The 10,167-nt window shown below is 38.3% G+C and overlaps 1 long non-coding RNA gene across 2 annotated transcripts; it reads left to right on the top strand.

Moving 5' to 3' along the window:
* The first annotated feature begins 8,122 nt into the window (after positions 1 to 8,122).
* Positions 8,123 to 9,522, top strand: LOC116716380 (uncharacterized). Of its 2 annotated transcripts, XR_004338436.1 has the most exons (4): positions 8,123 to 8,336; positions 8,495 to 8,556; positions 8,637 to 8,699; positions 8,874 to 9,315. It is a non-coding gene; the product is annotated as an uncharacterized LOC116716380 (long non-coding RNA). The 2 variants fall into 2 exon arrangements; XR_004338435.1 differs by having other exon boundaries at positions 8,637 to 9,522.
* The last annotated feature ends 645 nt before the right edge of the window (positions 9,523 to 10,167 follow it).

Genomic DNA, 10,167 nt, shown 5'->3' with positions numbered 1-10,167 from the left:
ATAAATGACAATTTTAATGTCATTATATATATACTATATATAATATATTATTATATGATAATATAATATATAATAAGATATATATTTAATATATATATATATATCTATTTAATATATAGTAATATATATAAGTGTGAGGCCTTTTAATTTTAATTGTCATAATTAAAATGCCTCACACTATTAAATATGACATTAAAAGTGTCGTAATAAGACACTTTTAATGTCATTATTATATATACAGTATATATATATATACATACATACTGTATATAAATGACATATATATATATATATATATATATATATGGTGTGAGGCCTTTTCATTTTAATTGTCATAATTAAATGCCTCACACTTTTAATTATGACATTAAAGTGTCGAAATAATGACACTTTTAATGTCATCATTATATATATATATTCAATTTAATACAGTTCTGTCCTTGTCTTTTAATGTTATTATTATGACACTTTTAATGCAAAGTTGCTCTAGAAGTTGCAGTGAAAGTCCATTAAAAGTGCCAACCTTGCATTAAAGTGACTTTATTTTCAAAATAATGCGAAGTTGGCACTTTTAATGCAGCTTTGCATTAAAAGTGTCATTATTTACCGAATGACACTTCATGACAACAGTCATGAACATTCATAAAGACTCCTTCATGTTCATGACAGATGTTATGTCATGTTTATGATTCATGTCAGTCTTATGCACTGACAGGTATACCTACCTAATAGACAGGTAGGTATACCTGCCTGTCTATCAATAGGTAGGCAGGTATCTTTCTACCTGCCTACCTATTGATAGACCTATCTATTTAGCTAGCTAACCTATGTAGCATCATGTTTGTAGAGACCCGGAGAGAATTTATGTTTAAAGTAGAATTATTTAACTAATAGACAAAATTACAGACAATATCTATCTGTTTGTCTGTATGTCTGTCATTTGTGTTTGTAGAGAACCGGAGCTCCGGAGAAAACTTTAGTTTAAGCAAGATTAGTTGATTTTACTAAGAGAGCAAATTACAATGTGTCTGTCTGTCTGTCTGTCACTTGTGTTTTTAGAGAAACTGGAGCACCCAGAGAAAACTTATATTTGAAGAAGGATTACTTAATTTTACTAATAAATAAAATTACAGACAATGTCTGTCTGTCTGTCTGTCTGTCTGTCTATTGTTTTTGTAGGAAAACTGGAGCACCCAGAGAAAACCTTTTGTTAAAATGACTTATGCTACCTTCAAAGCTAAGGCCTCATATGTCTGACGTTGCTAACGGAAAATATTACAAAGATGTTTGTAAATGATAAGTGAAAGCCGCTGTTTTCACAGACAGGCTGAAGAGAAAAGGAAAGACTGGTTTGAAGAGCCATCCGTCCGTCCATCCATCTATCCGTCCATCCATCCATCCTCTATCCATCCATCATCGTCCATCCATCATCTCCTCCATCCATCCATCCACCATCCGTCCATCCATCCATCTATCCGTCCATCCATCCGTCCGTCTGTCCATCCATCCATCCGTCCGTCCGTCCATCCATCCATCCATCTTCTTCTGCTTGTCGGTTCATGTGGCCGGCAGCCTAAGAGCGGCATCCCAAACTTCCTTGGATGGGAATTTTCCTTTTTTAGAACTCTGTTGGCAATTCTTAGAGACGTGCACAGATTTGGAGTTTAGTGAGGGAAGTTTGACAGTATTGGTATTGGTAACTTTCTGACAGCTCAGTGAAGGTCTGCAAACCTTGCTGGTTTTTCCTTCATCATGTTTGTCAGAATACGTCGTTCTTCCCTCACAGGACTTGGAGCAACTTCTCTCTGGTCTTGCTGCTGGCAGAGTCTCCTTAACGTCGTCATAAACAGGCTGTTTGCATTTGTCAAGATGGATACTTTTAATACGTTCACCTCCACACACTCTCTCTAACTCAATTAAGGATAACATGTCTTTCCTCTCAGCCTCACGAAGTTCCTTCTTCTCCTGCTGTTTGCGTCGTATCTGATAATCCCACGAGTCGGTCAGAGACTTGGTAGCTGCAGCTTTTTTCTCTTTCGCCAGTTTTTCAAGCTTCTGCTCTGCAGCTTCCCGATGTTTCATTTCTTTCAATGACCTATCTTCCATAATTGTCCTTTTCGCGTCTTCTTTCTTCTTTATTAGGGACAGTTGGTTGTACACTAATTTTTGACGTATTTCACGACTCCTGTCCTTGTCATCAATGTACTGATGTCTAGTAGCCAATTCATCAGCCAGAGGTTTTTGCTTCGGAGTTTTCTCCTGCTGCTGTATTTGATGTGATAATTTGGTAACTTCATCCTTGGCCATCTTGTTGCATTGCTTATTGTGTAAAAGAACATCATAATCAGTTTCTTTCTTTAATATATTCTTTAAACTGTCCCCTCTAGATTTCTTTTGCTCTTTTTGGTTAAGTTGAATCTCATTATGTCTCAAAAAATTCCGGCTTTTCTCTTTCTTCTGTCTCTTCATTTCCATTTCTTCATTTTTATGCAGTCTATCTGACTGCATTATGGCAGCCATTTGTTGCCTTTCAATTTCAGCCTTCTCCATGTTTTTCTGCTTTTTATATTGAACCTGGGTGTCCCATGTATCAGTCAGAATCTGTTTCATTTTATCTTTCTTCTCCCTCTCTTGTTCCTCTTGTAACTTTTGGTGTAAATGCTGCTTGGCCCTCTCTGCACGACGCTTTTCCTCCAAAAGGATGTAACTAGCAGTTTCTTTTTTCTTTATTTCATCCAGATTGTTATAAACAATTTTCTTGCAATCCTGTTGAGATGGAACCTTTTCAGGACGCGTGTTTTGAAATATAGGCGGAAAGCCTTCATTTGACTCCCGCTTAGCCATTTCTTTTACTTTTAAAGGCTTTTTAAACAGTTTGTCTTTTCCAGAAACCTCGCTGTAATAAGCTGTGGACGCGTAGGGAGCTCTTTGGCTCAGCAGTCTTTCCGTCATTTTTCTTTCAGGTTCCGTATCTTTAGTGTATTTAGTCCAGTAAGAAACATAGGTGTTTAAAGATTCTTCCTGTTCTCGAAGTCGGTTCGATTCTTCATTCGGTTCCGTCTTCTGTCTTGTCCTTAGCAAAGGATTAATAATCTTAGGTAATTGACGGGAATCCATCTTCCGTTTCTGTCTAACAATGAAAAGAGAACAATTAACTATAAATCCGCTGGGTTCTGCAAGTCTGGCTCTAGAACACAAGTGACAAACTATTTAAGAGGTTTCAGAGCTGATGTCATAGCTCTATGACACAAAGCATCTGATCCTAGTGACATCATCAGTCAGGTAGAAGTGTCGCATTAGTTGCTATTGCTATGGTAACCAGGAAAAGCTCTGAAGTGATTCCCACCTTCTAGTAAAGGAGATGTTTCAAACCATTAAAACATTTCCAAATAAATTCGTTCATATTAAGACAAATGAAACTTTTCCCAACATATTAGACTAGTTTCTGCCAATGTGGCTGTAATTGATATGGGCTTAACAATGTGCAAAACACAATCACCTGGTTTCCCATTGAATCTGCTCAACAGTGTTTTCCTCATCAAAAGAGGTTTTTGTGAGGAAAAGTGTTTGATGAACTCAGGTTAAACTGTGGCCGTTTCTCATTTAGACATCTTAAGGGCTTTTTTCCTTTATCTCGTTTTATTTTGTATAACATATGACTTCCAGTTTTTGATTTGATGTTATTTTATTTTTATTTTTGCTCTATATATGTTGTAGAATGGCAGCTTAACGACAGAAAGGAACAGAAGACAAGTTACAACAACGTGTTAAAATGTGTCTAGTTATTAGCGAACCCCTTGATAGAGGCACAAGGTATGTTTGTTTTGTAAATAAGGACGGTTCTAATTTTGTAATCGATTGAAATTGTGAATTTGTTGTATATAAACACTAGGGCATAGTTTTGAATTAGAGTTGATATTTTTAGAGGTGAATATTATTTTTAGTTGAAATGTTCTGGTTGTGTTTTTGTAGCTTACACTGTCCTTTTTGTGTGTGTGTGTGTGTGGGGTGTGTGTGTGTGTTTGTGCATACAGCTATTACAATGAAACTCAGGGTTAACTTTCCAATAAACCTCACGTTCATCAGTAAAGCCACAATCCTTCATTTGGGGCTGGGGGTGTTACACACTTTTTTATCTTTAATCCTATTAGGCTGCTGTTCATGCTTGTATATATGGGTGGCCCAGTGTAGACAAATGAGCCAAACACATTCAACTGAAAAACGGAAGTGGGTTTTATTCCCGACTGTCCTCAGATGGAACAGTATTAATTTTGGTTTGATTTGTATGGAAGCGCAATGCTATCACACAGGAAAAAAAATATTTAGAGTGCCATCACGTTATAGCGTGATACTTATCTTAGACGTGATACGTATCTTGTTTAAACGTGATAATTGTATGTCCAGGAAGTGGCGGTTTTATGCTAGGCTAGCACAGTGGCTAACTGTACTAGCTTCCCTTGGTCAAGTTTCCCTTCATGTTTGGTCTAAAACATGGAGAGACACGGATGCTGCTTTGCACTGTGGTTAAAACCATTAATAGCATGATGAGCAGGATCCTAAACAGAACCGGACTGCACAGAAGGAAACGTCAGTCCAGTCCTCTAACTGTGGCGGCGATCCTAACTGACCGTCTGGATCAAAGCTGAATTTGGCTTCCGATTGTAGCTTCTGATTCGGGAAATGGCTAAAGGGCGATTATGACGGAGGCTTTTGGGGCTTTTGGAAACCAAGCCCCAAAAGCTATTTTTTCCAGCCGACTATGTAATCTTAACAAGCTCAATTTTTTGTAGGGGTCTGGGACTGTTTAATAAAGATTTATTAGGCCACAAAAATGCTACCAGAGCTAATTTGACCGACGGAAAAAAAATTCAAAAATTGACAAAATTGTGTATTTTTTTGACCACTTCTCAAATTTGTATCTTTCATACAAATAAATAAAACTTCTCTACTAAAGATAAATTAGGCCGCTGAATAATATAAAGTCATCCATTTTGGCCATCTTTAATAGTTTCATAGATATTGGTGGTAGAAAACAGGGATTTTTTGTTTGTTTTTTAAAATATCTAATTTTAGGGAATTTTTGACTTGCACCAAAATGTTTATTTTTTAATGCATTTCATTGAAACTTCCTTCTAAGATGTTTATTAGGCTGCTTCATCAGATAAAAACAGTTATTTATGGCTATGTTTAGTAGTTTTGTTTCATTTTGCAGACTGAAAATACAGATCGTTTTATAGATTTCTTTTTTTATGGAAAATTCCCTACTACCCACCATCTGAAAAAGTGCCAAAGAAAGTACAGGTTTTTTAAATATATATAAAAGGTGTCCAGAATATATTATTTCAGTATAGATACAGTCACTTCATCATGATGCGGCCCACATGATGATGCCCTGGGCGGTTGTCCACGCCGCCCAGTCTGAACATTTAATGATTCAATTACATTGAATCACCTGTTCGAACAGCATGTGATGACCGCTGCGTCTGTTGGTTTTCTATTACTCTTCTATCAATTATTTGCCATGTGAAATATTACGCCTTAAATAGCGATGTTAGACTGCTTTATCTTTTAACACAGCTTCAACGGTAAATAAATAAATAAATAAATAAACGGATCTGGGTAAAGAATTGACCCAGAGGTGTGACCAAGTCACTGTGTTGCAAGTCTCAAGTAAGTCTTGTAAAGGAAAATGATTATTTGTTGGCGCTTAATACAGTTAATCTACGACATGTGTAACAGTTATATACAATACTCTTATTTGGAACAGGTCTCGTCTGAGATGCGGTAAGCAGACAGAGCAGGGCCCTTTGCCTCCCCCACACCAGAGCAATAAATTTGCATTCCAATGGAAGTGGGGACTACGGAGGTGTCTGTGAAATCTCATCTTAGGACGTTTGGCGCCAGGGATCTTCCGTATCAGGCAGCGATGGGCACGAAGTGGTCCGCCTTTGCTTAGATAAAAAAACAGACACCTTTGCTATAAATCAGGAAGTCACAACTTTCTTTGGGGGCCTGAGGGAGTTCTAATTGGTCGAAGAGCAGAACGCCTTCTTTGCATATATTAAATAGGGAAACGCCTCTTTGGTTAAAATTTCAGGGCAGCACCGGAGAGGGGCTGAGAGAGTTTTTTTCATCTTTTCTCCACGAGGGCGCCTTTGTCTGTCTTATATGTTTTGTGTTCGTCTGTCTTCCCTTGTGTGTTTTTATTTTCATGAGAAAATGCATATCTCTGTATCTCTGCAGCTTTGTTGTCGATTGCTTTGTATGAGATTAAACTCTGTGATCTGTGACGTCATTCTGTTTCGCCGTACTTTTGCAGCCGTGATGACATCCGCTCGCGACCCGGCTAACAGGAGGAAAAGGAGAGCCATGCTTTTTCCAAAATTTAAGCTAACATAATAACTTTCCTCTTTAACAGTCTCAAGTCTCTGTCCTCAAGTCCGAGTCAAGTCTCAAGTAAAGACAGGCAAAAGTCGAGTCAAGTCTCAAGTCAGGAACCTTTAATTTCAAGTCATTTCGAGTCGTTTTTATTTTATTTTTTTTTATATAATTTGCAATTATACATAAAATTCAAATATTAGACCATTTGTTCTTTTTAAAATACGTATTTGAGGTTCATTTGTGATCCTCTTATTCATCTGGTATTCTTCAAATCTGTCAGAAGTAAACAGATGTCAGAAAATAAATTACAGCCATTCATGAATTACATTTGACTTCAGTTTACTCCTTCTATTCATAAATAAACATCAACACTACAACAATCATAGTTTTCAAAAAATGAAATAAGTATAAATGAAGTTATCACAAGTAAACTCAGGAAGGTCTGGTGCATTTATTTTTCTGCTTTTATTTCTAAGTATGTTAGTTTCAGTCCTCCGTAAATATGGGACAGATATTCTAAACACAAAATTTATTTGGGACAGTCACTGTATTTGGTCTTTTTTTTTTTTTCCCAGCAAAGCTATACTACTTGGAAATGGGTTCTGTGCCACATGTGACAGTCACGCCGGTCAGTGCATTAAGTCAAAAACAGTTGACTTAATGCACTGACTGCAGTAAACAATATATTGTCAATATAATTTCCCAACGTAGATGTCTTCAAATACACCAACCATCCTTAGATGATACTAGACCCGGCTCATCATCATGATGGGACAGAGAGACTCTGTTCCCTGTGTTCAGGTCCAGAATCTGCTTTCTGTTCCGGAGCCCCGCTCACTATCCACCGGCTTCCTGAGCTAACACGGTGCACATTATTTGTGGAGGCATTTGAAGGACCGGATTTATGGTAAATCATCACCAATTTAACCCGGAGTACACATGCTAACCCGAAGTTAGCTAAAGTCAACTATCTTACAGCAAAAGAAAAGTGCCACCTACCGATCTTTGTGAAGCTTCAAATGCCGGACAAAGTTGGACGTCGTGGCATCTCCATCCGATATTCTCTTCTTGCATGTTTTACAAGTTGCAGTTCGTTTTTTAGTCGAAAGTTCATAACCTACGTAGCCAAAAGAAATTACTCGCGGAAGCATATTCGAGCGGTTATTTCGTATTTCGTTCCCTGAGCTCTGTAGCTTTGCCGCGTTTTTTTAAACGTCCAAATCCTGTTAATTTGATTGGTTGTGCTGCAGCTACGTACACATACATACATAAGGAGAGAGGAAAACCATAGTGACGGTCTGCGCATATTGATACGGAATGAGTGAAATTAATTAATGACGCCACTTTATAAATAATGTGTTTTAAATTTTAAGACTTTGAGTAAAAAATATCAAGTCTTTTCAAGTAAACAGCTTCAAGTCGAGTCAAGTCCCAAGTCAATGGCATGAAAGTCAAAGTCAAGTCCGAGTCTTTGAGCATTTTTTCAAGTCAAGTCTCAAGTCGTGATTTTAACGACTCGAGTCTGACTCGAGTCCAAGTCATGTGACTCGAGTCCCCACCTCTGATATACAGTATATATACTGCCTGGCCAAAAAAAAAGTCGCCACCAAAAAATGGTCACACTCTCTAATATTTTGTTGGACCGCCTTTAGCTTTGATTACAGCCCGCATTCGCTGTGGCATTGTTTCAATAAGCTTCTGCAGTGTCAAAGGTTTATTTCCATCCAGTGTTGCATTTGTAACCCACATAAAGTGGGTATGCCACTTTAAGAGAAGAGGTTAAGGAAGCTGGGTGGTCTGCCTGGCCAATGAGAAGTTTGGTTTCCAGAGCGTCTGGACCAATCAGGGTGCAGGCTGCCGTTGTGGATCCCGCCCTTCTCCCCCGGGTCTGCAGTACCGTTGGCTTTGCTCTAGAGATCCGACGCGGTGAGACTGCTGAGCGGGGCAGCGCCAGAGTATGTATCCCGACAGTTAAAAGTATTTTTTACGTGCTGTATTAACTGTATTGTGGATAAACTCTTTTGTAAATAGATTTTATGTTGATTGTCCAGCTTTTGTGCTGGAAATTATTTATTAAATGAATACAAACTGAACTTCAGTTTTTTACCGTTAGAGCCGTTAGGAATCGTTGGCTCTTTCTGGCAGTTATTTCAGCTTGTTCTTCGTAGATAAAAGGTAAAATTTAGGCTTTAACATAATTTTATTTTATTAAGTTTATATTATTTAGATCAAATATGCCTTGTTACATCGTTTAGTGCCCCACGCATCCGGATTGAGACCCACTATACGGTTGTCTGAAGTGTGTCGCACTGAGATCGGTGAGCATATTCGGAGCCTTTTATTTGTGTTTTTGTCGTTTGTTACATTGTTGTTAAAAAAATATCCGTTGTTTTAGTAACTAGGTAATGTTTTGTTACTGTGTTGGAAAGAAGGATTAAAGCTAGAACGGCTTGGTAAAGTCCTGTATTTCTGCTGGTCCTGTCTGTTGACAGGTCAGGTTTTTTTTTATACTGGATCATTCCTGAAGTGGATCCCTCCTTTGATATTGATGGCGAGCCTTCCCACCTGGACCTAAAGAGAGAACCAGATTTCGTCTATCCCATTTGGAGTCATGCTGCACCCTGCGGTGTGGTAGGAGAGCAACATACATCTTCACACACGGTTATGTGTGAAACCTACAACTGACATTCTCCATTATTATTGTTTTTTTATTTATTGATTTTTGGACAATACTGTTTGGATTGTTTTATTTCGGACATTGTGACGCACAGCTGTGGTGGAAATTCTCCTGTGAATGAAGTTGAATCAAACCAAATTGGGATTAATTTGATTAATCTGCTGACTAATACAATTTGGAGTGCAGATTACCAGGGTGCACCCGAATTATTTGAAATTAAGAATTAGCACTTGGCCAAGTATTATTGTTATTTCTTTTTTTTTTTCATTTTATTGTGTGTAATTTTATTTTCATAATTGTGTGTTTTGTGCAACTGTTAATTGTGTGTTTTCTGTCACTAAAACCAGTTCTTTAAATACACCCAACTGCCCTTGTGTGTCATTTAAACACTCCACTGTGCTCCGATAGCCGAACCTATTGGCCCATTTATCCAAAATATATGTAATACCCTTCTCTACTGTGTTACACATTAATCTTTCACCAAGATCTTGTATTGATGATGGGAGAGTCTGACCACTGCGCAAAGCCTTCTCCAGCACATCCCAAAGATTCTCAATGGGGTTAAGGTCTGGACTCTGTGGTGGCCAATCCATGTGTGAAAAAGATGTCTCATGCTCCCTGAACCACTCTGTCACAATGTGAGCCCGATGAATCCTGGCATTGTCATCTTGGAATATGCCCGTTCCATTTGGGAAGACAAAATCCATTGATGGAATAACCTGGTCATTCAGTATATTCAGGTAGTCAGCTGACCTCATTCTTTGGGCACACAATGTTGCTGAACCTAGACCTGACCAACTGCAGCAACCCCAGATCATAGCACTGCCCCCACAGGCTTGTACAGTAGGCACTAGGCATGATGGGTGCATCACTTCACCTGCCTCTCTTCTTACCCTGATGCGCCCATCACTCTGGAACAGGGTAAATCTGGACTCATCAGACCACATGACCCTCTTCCATTCCTCCAGAGTCCAATCTTTATGCTCCCTTGCAAACTGAAGCCTTTTTTTCTGGTTAGCCTTACTGATTAGAGGTTTTCTTACGGCTACACAGCTGTTCAATCCCAACCCCTTGAGTTCCCTTTGCATTGTGCGTGTGGAAATGCTTTT

The sequence above is a fragment of the Xiphophorus hellerii genome, unplaced genomic scaffold (assembly GCF_003331165.1).
Source record: "Xiphophorus hellerii strain 12219 unplaced genomic scaffold, Xiphophorus_hellerii-4.1 PGA_scaffold_23__1_contigs__length_57382, whole genome shotgun sequence".
In the NCBI taxonomy this organism is placed as follows: Eukaryota; Metazoa; Chordata; class Actinopteri; order Cyprinodontiformes; family Poeciliidae; genus Xiphophorus; species Xiphophorus hellerii.
This window is presented reverse-complemented; position numbering and strand designations above follow the sequence as displayed.